Below are 11405 nucleotides of genomic sequence, written 5' to 3'. Positions count from 1 at the left end.
TTAATTTTTATAGTTCTGGAGATTAGACTCTGTAACTCCAACTTGCTACAGCTCACCAACTGTCCTTTAATTGCTAGGGGACCCAAAATAGCCTCTCAAAAGCCAGTCTTAACAACCAAGAAGATTAATAAAGGAGAAGGTGGCTTTTATTTATATCTTATATACCTGTCAGTTTTGGAAAGATGAAATAGAAGATATATCCTAAGTACTAATTTGCCAAAATCTGTCTTCCAGCCTCCTAAAAGTCCACCCCCCCCATTTTATTATTGTCAAAGTGCTTGGGAATATTGTTTTTTTTTTCCCAGTCGAAGGTATGCTGTTTCTCTGTTTCGCATTTCTCCATTTTTATGTTACCCAGTGGTTAAGATGGAGGCCTAGAAACCAGAAGACTGTGAGTTCTAGTTCCAGTTTAGGCATGAAAGCCAGCTGGGTGACTTTGGGCCAGTCATTCTCTCTCAGCCTAATCCACCTCACAAGATTGTTGTTGAGGGGAAAGTGGGAAAGGGGAAAGAGTATTATGTATGTTTGTTACCTTGACTTACTTATTTTATAAAGGCAGTGTGTTCTTTTTTGGGGTTTGCCAGAAGATGTATGAAAAAGCAGACAATGGGAACCAAAAGTGGCTGAGGAGGAACATGTTGCAAATTGGAGTAGTTCTTTCCATAGTTTTATTTTGTGGTGGTTTTTCCATCTTCCTAAAGGATGGGTTTCATTTAGTGTTAGGGGAAGAGTTAGTCTTCAACAGAAAACAGCAGGAGATTTTTCCTTTAATCGCTCCATTGAACTGCTGGGAGAGGTTTTCAGTCAGCATTGGACAAGGTAGCACTGATGTGTTCAGGATAGCCAGTTGCACGCTTCCATCTCTGGCCAAAAATGTGATGATGAGTCCTCAGTCCTGGTCCAGTGCTGGAGGTTGGGAAAGCCTGGATGAGAAAAAACAAAAACAAATCTTAAAACTAAATCCTAGTAGGATGAAGTGCTTATGGATTTGAAAGCCTACTGAAACTAGAAATATTCCACCTTTAATTCTAGTTTGGAGTTATGCTCTCCATAATCTACTTAGCTTGCAATTTATGGATTCTCCTAGATTCAAGGTTCTTGTCAGAGGTGGTACTTGCTGGTTCTCCGAACTACTCAAAATTTCCTCTACTGGTTCTTCAGAACTGGTCAGAACCTGCTGAATACCACCTCTGCAATATAGACATGTGTTCTGTCCCTGTTCACACACACACTCACATACCGATGGATTTTAACATTTTATCTAACTACCGCAAGCCCCTAATGTGTAGGAACATGGTAGCTCATGGGGTTAGGATGGTGGACTGATGATTGGCAGGCTCATGTTCGAGACCCAGTTGCTGCCATGTGTGAGCTCCGGTTATATGCTCCTGCTGATCCAACAGTTTGAAGATGGGTGATCACGAGTAGATAAATGGGTGGGCAACTTAATCATGATATGAAAGGAGCCTCCAACTGGGCCTGCCCTAGGCAATGGTGATATCACCATCCAACCCTTTCAACCCAGAAGCATTTCTGTGCTCCCAACATGACTGTAGTAGTGGTAGCCCTGAACATCATTTCTCCTCCTCAGTCAGCCAGTCTCTTCGGCCAGCCCCTTGTCTGATCATTTGTTTGTCGGCCTTTCCGCTGGCTGTTCCTGGCCTCTCCTCTTCCTGCCCTGTCACAGAGCACTTCTCCTTGTCCCTCTCTGAAGTTCTGGGTTTCGCCTATTCCTTGTCTTCTGAGACGGCATCCAGGAAAGCCATTACAAAAGGAATGACTCCACCTTGCTGAAATCTTCATTCCACAGAGAGAAGCTTTGCACAATCATTTCATCCCACAATTCAGGTTGGCCTACTGGCAGAGGTTTTTCAATATGTGAGGGGATGCCACACCTACTGTATGGACAAGAGTATCTCACCACTGGGCATGCTGACCAGTGGTGGGAATTGAAATTTCAAACAAAGAGGGTATCATATTGTCAACTCCTAGTCTATATATACCAAAATTCAGAACAAAAATGCCATTGTGAATTTCTGCACAGATATTCTGTTTGGCTTTACATATGTCACTTAGACTTATATACTACTTCACAGTGCTTTTACAGACCTCTCTAAGTAGTTTACAGAGTCAGCCTATTACCCCCAACAATCTGGGTCCTCATTTTACTCACCTCAGAAGGATGGAAGGCTGAGTCAAACATGAGCCTGGTGAGATTTGAACTGTCAAATTGTAGGCAGCCGGCAGTCAGCAGAAGTAGCCTGTAGTACTGCATTCTAACCAATGCGCCACCTCAGCTCTTCAACTTACGACCACAATTGGTACCAGAATTTCCATGGCTAAGCAAGTTAGTTGTTAAACAAGTTACACCTAATTTTACAATCTTTTCTTGCTGTGGTTGTTAAACAAATCATTGCAGTTGTTGTGAATCTTGCAATTATTAAGCAGATCTAGTTTCCCCCATTGACTTTGCTTATTGGAAGCTGGCTGGGAAAGTGATCCCAGGTTGCTACAACCACTGTAAATATGTGTCATTTGCCAAGCTCTCAAATTTTGATCATGAGATTGCAGTGATGGTGACATCATTCACAATGGTCATGAATGCAAGAACCAGTCACTTATTTTCAATGCTATTATAACTAAACCAATGGTTGTACCCCCAGGTCTATCTGTAAGTTCACTTTCATCCATTTCAAGTGCCCTGTTATTTCATAAAAGGAACAGAGGAGGAAGAAATTGCAACATTTGCTGTGGTTCCCAGCCTAAGATGACTGTCCCTATAGAGATTGGGTCACACACTTCAGTCTATTTATTCCATTTACCCTTCCTTCCTTCCTTCCTTCCTTTCTTCCTTTCTTTCTTCTCTCTCTCTCTTTGAACATTTAACAAGAACGCAATAAGAACTACAGCCTACAGTTTGATTAAGTGCAATTGTCACCCCATGTAGCTATTACAAATTGCAGAGAGTAAAAAGATATTGCGGGACGATTCACATGGCAGAGATTAAGGGCTGCTAAGAGATGTAGGCTCATAGACGTTAATCACTAGTGAGCTTGTGGGTGTGTATTCACACATACACACACATATTTCTTTCCAAACAATTCAGGCAGTTTTTGAAAGTTTATCTCCAGAGTAGAACAGATTTTGTCTCATGACACAGTTAAACCAATCAACAATTCAATAGGATGTAGTGTAGTACTATATTAGGGTGTAATTAGCTTGTATTAGCACGTATTAGTATAATAGCATGAATTACAAAGTCTCTGATATAATTACCAGGACAAACATCATATGTCAGCTATCTACTTACCTTCTATAGGAAAGACGTGCAACCTATTTTCAAAGCCACTCTGCAAAAGATCAATTCAGGTTATTATTAAAGAGATAGCTAGACTTTCCCTGCAGCTTATAGTCTGGACTTTTTGAATCGTAGAATCCCAGAATTATAGAGCTGGAAGGGACTTTGAAGATCTTTTCATCCAACACCCTGCTCAAATCAGGAGTCTTTATACCATCTTGGACAAAAGGATTTCTGATCTTTTCTTGAAAACCTCCAGTGATGAAGCACCCAGGAGGCAAGACTTATATGTTATGGATCCAGTAGGATTCCCACCATTGTCTGCACACATCAGTAATGTTACTTACAACACGGCTCTGCAACCCAAGACAGACACAGACTTCAGAGAGTAATTAGGACTGCAAAAAACAAACAAACAAACTTACAATTGCTACCAACTTGCCTTTCATAGAGGACCTGTACACAAGTCAAAAAGAGGATTATGAAAATATCTACAGACCCCTCACATCCTGGACATAAACTGTTTCAACTCCTACCCTCAAAACGATGCTATAAAGCACTGCCCACCAGAACAACTAGACACAAGGACAGTGTTATGATATGTACAGAATAACCCTTGAGTAACAAGGACATGCACATGGAAACGTTTATGACAGTAGTTATGAATAATTATTCAACCACACACAGCTACATTAAATTGAATTAAAGTTTACTTTAAGAAATAGCACAGTCCAATAAACAGTCCAGGTCATATACGTTTTACAGTCCAAAGAATATCCAATTACAAAGTCTTCTTAATGGTTGCCTTTGTCATTTACAGCAAACAAAGATATCAAAGTATAAGCACAGTATAAATACAACCTTAGATAGCAACAGAATGTCAGATACAGAATGTCAGAGAGACAGAATACCAGAGATATAGAATGGCAGAGAGAGCAAGCCATGATCTCTAGCTCCCTCTTATGGCAATTCACAATACAATCAACCAATCGGAACATAGTACAAATCAATACAGTAACTTTGTCTTAAAGCATACAAACATACATTGTTGGTTTATATATTGCCAACTCAACTAATTGGTGGACAGATTCCTAACAGACAGGTTTTTTTGAAGCATCCTCATGGTCACATGATCCAAATTCCTATGCTTGGAAACTGGCATGTATTTATGACAGTTGCAGTGTCCGAGGGGTCATATGATCTCCTTTTGTAACCTTCTGAAGTCAATGAGGAAGCCAGTTACATTTAATAACTGTGTTACTAACAACTGCAGTGATTTTACTTTACTACTGTGGTGAGAAAGGTTGTAAAACAGGGAAAAATCATTTAATAACTATCTTTACTTAACAACAAAAATTTTGGGCTCAGTTGTGGTTGTAAGTCTAGGACTACCTTTTATGTTCTGATAACAGCTTGCTACACTACATGTTATTCTTCATAAAAAAAGTTGTATCTTGGTATTTTATTTATTAAAGAGAGATTATTTATTTATCCATCCTTCCATCCATCCATCTGTCCAAGTTATATATGTTGAATCATCAATTTTATTGTTGAATGTTAACCATCTTTGCCTCTTTTAAAATTTTATATATAGTTTTTATGTTTTAATATTTTATTTGTATATCATCCAATTGTGCATGAATGTAAGGGAGATGGGCAGTGTCTGAAATTGGTAGATAGATAGATAGATAGATAGATAGATAGATAGATAGATAGATAGAGTAATGTCAGGTGTGAATGACCAAGTCCACATGTGGAGATCCAATTAAACTGATTAACTGCTACTCATGCATATGCAGAGGAATCTTCTCAACTAATCGTTAGCATCTGCTAGGAGTTAGATAATGTTCAATTAAATTCAAGGAAGGTTGGTCTTAGTTCATTTAGGGTGTCATGCCCCTGGTGGAGACTGAGTCTGAGGGAGAGGAGGAACAGCCGACAGGAAGTGGAAATGTGGCTCCAGAGGTTGTAGAGGAGGCTGGGGAAAGGCAGAGGCCAGCTGGGCAGTCAGAGGAGGACCCAGGCCCATCCCCTCTCCATCCTAGGGCATGCAGGGAGGAGAGAATAAGGGAGAGATGTGATCTACTTGGAGGAGAGGGCCTTGATCCTCTTCATGGGCTGCAGCTGTGACAACTGGATAAGAGAACGGACATGCATACGGGCCAGTGCTAGAAATAAAACATGGAAATATCTCTAGTTTATTGTTCCTCTCTGAGTTTGGCATCCTTCCCAATGTGTGTTCTGATATCTGTGGAAGTCTTCAAGCCCTTATCTTGCCTGGTTTGTGTTGTTTTTTACTCTTTATAATTTAAATGGCATTTCCTCCTTCTTGTAACTGCTTGTGTGGGAGTTTTTTTTTGTCTCCAGTCAGTGATATTTGGAGCTTGGAAGCAAAATGAAAGAATAAAAGGGGCTTCACCTGTTTTTTGTGACTGTGTTTATTTTGTATCCCACCCTGGGTCATCACATATGGCTATGTAGGGATTCTAGGTTGACCTCTCTTTTAACTCCACCCCCAGGTTCTGCCACTCTTAATAGCGGTATATTCCACAATACTCACTATGGACAACTAATATCAGATTAAAATTCATAATATAAATAATAATAATAATATCATATATCATATAAGTAGAGAATGGAATGGAATGAAGTGGAGTCAGGGTACAATGGAATGGAGTGGGACAGGACAAGACAGGACAGGACAACATGGTGGCAACCAAAGGCAACATGAATCTTCAGTAATTGCACAAGTATTTCAGGGGCTCAAAAACTTGCACAGTCCATTAACATCTTGACCTTACTTTATGAATAGAGTGACAATTGCCACTAATTCAAAAATCAGGGTAACCTACAAAGAATCTAAACCAGGCTCTTCAAATTTGACAGCTTTAAGACTTGTGGACTTTAACTCCCAGAATTCCTCCTGAAGTCATGTTTGCTGAGGAATTCTGGGAGTTGAAGTCCACAAGTCTTAAAGCTGTCAAGTTTGAAGACCGCTGGCATAAGCTCTCAGTGTACATAAAAGATATAAGTGATGAATCATGATCATAGTCATCATAAATACATTCATCATGAATCATAAGATACAACACTTAGTGATAGTCATAGGATACTAAATAAGCAATCAAAATCATACTAGTAAACTTGTACCTTATGATTCTTGACTCTTGACAAATGTATCTTTTCTTTTATGTATACTGAGAGCATTTGCACCAAGACAAATTCCTTGTGTGTCCAATCACATTTGGCCAATAAAAGAATTCTAATTCTAATTCTAAATAAAAAAAATATAAATCGTAAGATACAAGCAACAAGGTTATAATCATAAGTAGAAAAGGAGATAGGTAATAGGAAGGATAAAAAGAATAGTAAGTTAAAGGAACGCTACACCATTTTATCAAGTCTCATCTGGTAATCAAGCCAGTTCCCTCTTAAACATCCATTTCTGTTTCTAGATTCTACCGCTTCAGCCTTCTATCACCATTCCTGGCAATTTCATGTTGCATTTTGCCATCTTTGGCGCCAAGGCCACATTTTCCCATTAACTGCCACGATTTTTCTTAACTAACACATGTCCAGATGATCTAATGTTGTTTCCTTTTCTTACACAATTTACTCTTGCATTCATCATTTAACAGAGATCATGCAAAAATGGGACAGGAAGCTTTCCAGCTTTGTCTCAATTAACATTCAGCACTTCATTTAGAGCAGTCCTTTGAATCTGCCCAAGCATTTGGCAGAGACTCCTTGACCCAACTTGCTCGTTTAAGATATTCACGTTAAATATTATTTGCATGTTGATTGTCTCTCTTCTGAAATTTCTCTTTTAGGTTCCAGGTAGAATATTTGATTTCAGATTCTTGTACATGAGTACTATTTCACTGTATTTTCAATTCAGAGCCAGTTTGATCTAGTGGTTAAAGCACTAAGCTAGAAAGCTGGAGACCATGAGTTCTAGTCCTGCCTTAGCCATGAAAGCCAGCTAGGATGACCTTTGGATAGTCACTTCTCTCAGTCCAACCCACCTCACAGGGTTGTTGTAGGGAAAATAGGAGAAGAAAGGTGTACCGGATATGTTTGCTACCTTGAGTCATTTGTAAAAACAATAAATAAATAAACAAACAAACAAACAAACAAACAAACAAACAAACAAACAAACAAATAAATATTGGTCTGGATATCGAACATTGTCTCAACCCCAAACTTAACTGATTTTTTTTTGGAAATTCTATTCTTGATTGCTTGCAGGTTTGAAAATTACTTTAACTTTGTGGTGGGCTGGAGAGAAATCTCACCCCCAGAGCACCCCCCCAAAGCAATTAATCCAGGCTGCGCAGAAACACAAGGCTGCGCCACCCACATGGCCCATGGGAATCCTCCCCACCCACTCACTCCTTACCCAGAAAACTTGCCTGCTAAATTGCTATTTTTCCTTTTTCCGACCATCATCTATTCTGCTGTGCCGGGAGATTTAGATTAGCTAGGAAGCAGGAAATGGTTGGATTTCTAGCTTTCTAGCTAGTCTTTAGATCTTCGGCTCTGCTTTTAAGCACAGCTGAGCTTCCCTTAGGACTAAAGGTTCTATTATTCAGGGCAGACTCATGGCAAGCACATTTTATGTGACAGACTGAGCTAGCCGATGGCAGATAGATAGATCACTGAATGATTCTGTGACCAACTCAATTTGCCTGCCTGCTTTGCCTGATTTTGGGTAAAAGTTGCTCTTTTTTTTTATTATAAAAAATTCAATATTTACATGCATGGTGTGTTGTGAGTTAATTTTATGAGTTTGCTTGCAAGCAAATTTTATGTGACAGACTAAGCTAGCCAATGGCAGATAGATAGATTTCTGAATGAATCTGTGATTCTGTGAGCAACTCAATCTGCCTGCCTGCTTTGTCTGATATTGGGTAAACGTTGCTCTTTTTTTATTAAAAAAATCAATATTTATATAAATATCTATAATATTTTCATACAAGCCATGCGCAGCCAGTCACATGACCACCAAGCCACACCCACAAATTAGGCCATGCCCACAGAATCAGTTAGTAGTCCCTGGGATTTAAAATTATGAGTTTGATGGTCCCTGAGGTCCAAAAAGTTAGTGACCCCTGTTCTAGTCCAACCCCTTGTTCAAGTAGGAGACCCTATACTTTTTCAGACAAGTGGCTGTCCAGCCTCTTCTTAAAAACCTCCAGTGATAAAGCACCCACAATTTCTGTAGAAAAGCTGTTCCATTGTTTGATTGTTCTCACTGTTAGGAAGTTTCTCCCAAATTCCAGGTTGCTTCTCTCCTTGCTTATTTTCCACCCATTGATTTTTGTCTTGCCTGTGGTGCTTTGGAAAGCTTTCTTCTTTGTGGCCATCTCTAAATTAGTCATACCCAGTTCCTACAACCGTTCTTCATATATTTTATTTTCCAGGCCTTTAATCGTCCTAGTTGCTCTTCTCTGCACTTTTTCCAAAGTCTCTTTTTTGCAATGTGGTGACCAAACCTGGATGCAGTGAAGACCGCCGAGGATTCCTTATTTTCAATCATCAGCAAAGGTAACCTGAGAGAAAGACAGCTAGTTCTGAAGTGGAAAACATGCCATGATTCATAACAGAACCAGACAGATTTTACAGCACATTTTGGTATTTGTTTCAAAGGAGGGAAAGTTTCTAATGGGAGGTTATTCATGAAAAATCTGTGGGTGACATTTTGGAATCTGGGATTTCTGCCAGAACTCAAATAAAAGGATGATAGGAACAATAACATCTGCTATTCTTGCTAAAATCAGACACAGATATGTCATTTTTGCAGTACATCTAGATAGTTATGTCTTTTTCAGTGATCAATATGCACATTATTGTCAGATCAGACGGTAGACAGGAGAGTATTAATGATGCCCAAGATATAAATTACAGGTAGTCTATTGTTATAGGAAATACATAGAAAGTTGTGTCTGAATGCAGGACCATTTGGGGAAGATTCTGAGTGGGTTTGATTGCAAAATCAATCACAATAAGGAGAAAACTTTATCTCAGAAGATGACATAATCTAGATGTTTGAAAAGGTAATTCAGGACATGAACAGGATGAGTTAACCTGCACTTTTCGCTCTTCTCGTCTCCTATTTTCCATTATTCTCATTTTTCTTTATATTTGTGTATTTTATATTTTGATAATCGAATACAGTTTGTAATCAAAGGTCCACACAGCCCAAGGTTGAAGTAGTGTACAAGCCAAAGCTGAGCAAAGATTCCCCTTAACTATGGTCTCTAGCTATCAATCTATCAGGAAATGTAAGTCCAAGAGGATTCCAAGTCAGTTCTGTTCCTCAGAGGCAATGTAATCTCACCCAGAGAAACAAAATGGGGAGGGATAGAAGGATCTTAATGTATAAACAGTAGCTTCATTTTACTCCAGTTCAATTTAAACTTGTTCCCTCCCATTTAGATCATCATGGCGTCCAGATTGGTCCAGATTGTGACAGCATCAGCAGTGCAGGTGGCAGAGGGCTGTGTTGTGGCCTACAGTGGTCAGCGGCGCTAGCAGCAGATTTGGACAGTGGAGAGGTTGGGATGGAACATGGGCCAGTCCTGGAGTCTGGGGAAGGCTCTGGCGAATGCTCTGAGTCAGAGGCAGAGATGGGGCCAGGGCCGTCTGACAATTATCAGCTGCCTTTGGAATCAGAGATAAGTGGGGAAGAAGAACAGCTGGAGCCTTTTCCCAATGTGCCCATGCGCAGAGCTGCCAGGAGAAGGGAACATTTAAGGAACAAGGGTTGACTCAGGAGTAAAGGCACAGGTGGATGGTGAATGGCCCTCCCATTGGGAATAAAGAGGAGTGAAAGGGGAGTGGTGTTTGCAGGAGACAATTACTTCATTCAATGAGGGGGAAGATTTGCTCCTGACTCCTTGCCAAGTATTTTCTGCTACAGTATGGCATTTGGAAGCTATTGGCCTGGCAACTCTCTAAGCCAGATAAAGGTCTGTAGTTGTAAAATCTCTTGAAAGACTGTTTGTCAGGACTTTGCTGGATGAGAGGAACTCACTTTAGGAGTCTGATTCGTGATTTTGGGAAGCCTAGGTCATAACAGGCTGCAGGAGGCCATTGTGGCAGAAAACGGAGCTCGGGAGCCTGTTTTTGCTGGCAGAGCATTTGGGCCACCGCAGCACCCTGACACAAGTGATGTCAAGCTGGCCACGCCCACCCTGGTCCCCCAAGGTCAAACACAACCCTGATGCAGCCCTCAATGAAATTGAGTTGACAGTCCTGCTCTAAATCTACCCCCACAACAGCATTCCTTAAACTAGACTGTATTGAGATGAGAGAGATTGTGACTGGCTCAAAAGCATCCAATAAGATTCCCACTTAAGGCTTTTTAAATCCAAATCTAACTTCTTAATCCAAATTTACACTGGTCCTTTTTGTACTTAGGAAAATGTCAGAATGTCACAAACATTTAAGCATTTTAAGTAGGCATCAATACACTGTGTGTTAATTGATGGCATGCAGAAAGCAGCACAGTGCTTGGAAATCACTCTCCAGATTAACAGTTCTTGCTTGCATGGAAGAACATTGGATGCCTGGAGTAACGTTAGTGTAGGTTGCACTTATCAAATACCGGTCAAAATGTGTGAAAATAACTGACAGGGTTCTTTCCTTAGCACACAATGTTGCATGTGGCATAGATACATCTAGGCTTAGTAAACTAGTCTGCACCTTTTCTATATCACTAAAGAGTTTTATATGAAAGCCTTCATTGGCCAAAGTCATGATGTCGTGACTTCCATTGGCATTGGAGGTCAATTTCTCTGAGCTCAAATCTACAACTTGGAATGTCTGTGGAGACTCTCAGTCATCTGGGACATGGTTGTCCCAAAGGTGCTTTTTAAAAAGGCAATTGGACTTTGCTTTTCTTTGAAGACATTGAGCTTCTCATCCAAAAAGCTTATTCAGCTCTGACAGGATAGTGGGGAAGGGAAGGATTTATATTCCTTGCAGACAGCTGGTCATTTGTATCCTTTTAGAGGGTCGTTGAGGCTACTTGGAGGTTTATGCGTGTCCTCAGGATCCCCTGAATAGTGCTCCTGGTTCCTGTAGTTTGACCAGCTGTCTGCAA

General features: G+C 40.2%; 1 long non-coding RNA gene across 1 annotated transcript; it reads right to left on the bottom strand.

Annotated features, from left to right (window-relative positions):
- Positions 1-3990: 3990 nt before the first annotated feature.
- Positions 3991-4389, bottom strand: LOC148132605 (uncharacterized). Its single transcript, XR_015747370.1, has 2 exons — positions 4203-4389; positions 3991-4159 (listed from the first exon to the last, which is right to left on the bottom strand). It is a non-coding gene; the product is annotated as an uncharacterized LOC148132605 (long non-coding RNA).
- Between the last annotated feature and the right edge of the window lie 7016 nt (positions 4390-11405).

This window comes from Notechis scutatus, chromosome 2, assembly GCF_049901735.1.
Source record: "Notechis scutatus isolate UNSWTSFEM ecotype Mainland chromosome 2, rNotScu1.2, whole genome shotgun sequence".
Classification (NCBI taxonomy): domain Eukaryota; kingdom Metazoa; phylum Chordata; class Lepidosauria; order Squamata; family Elapidae; genus Notechis; species Notechis scutatus.
Note: the sequence above shows the minus strand (reverse complement) of the source record. Positions and strands in the feature narration are given on the sequence as shown.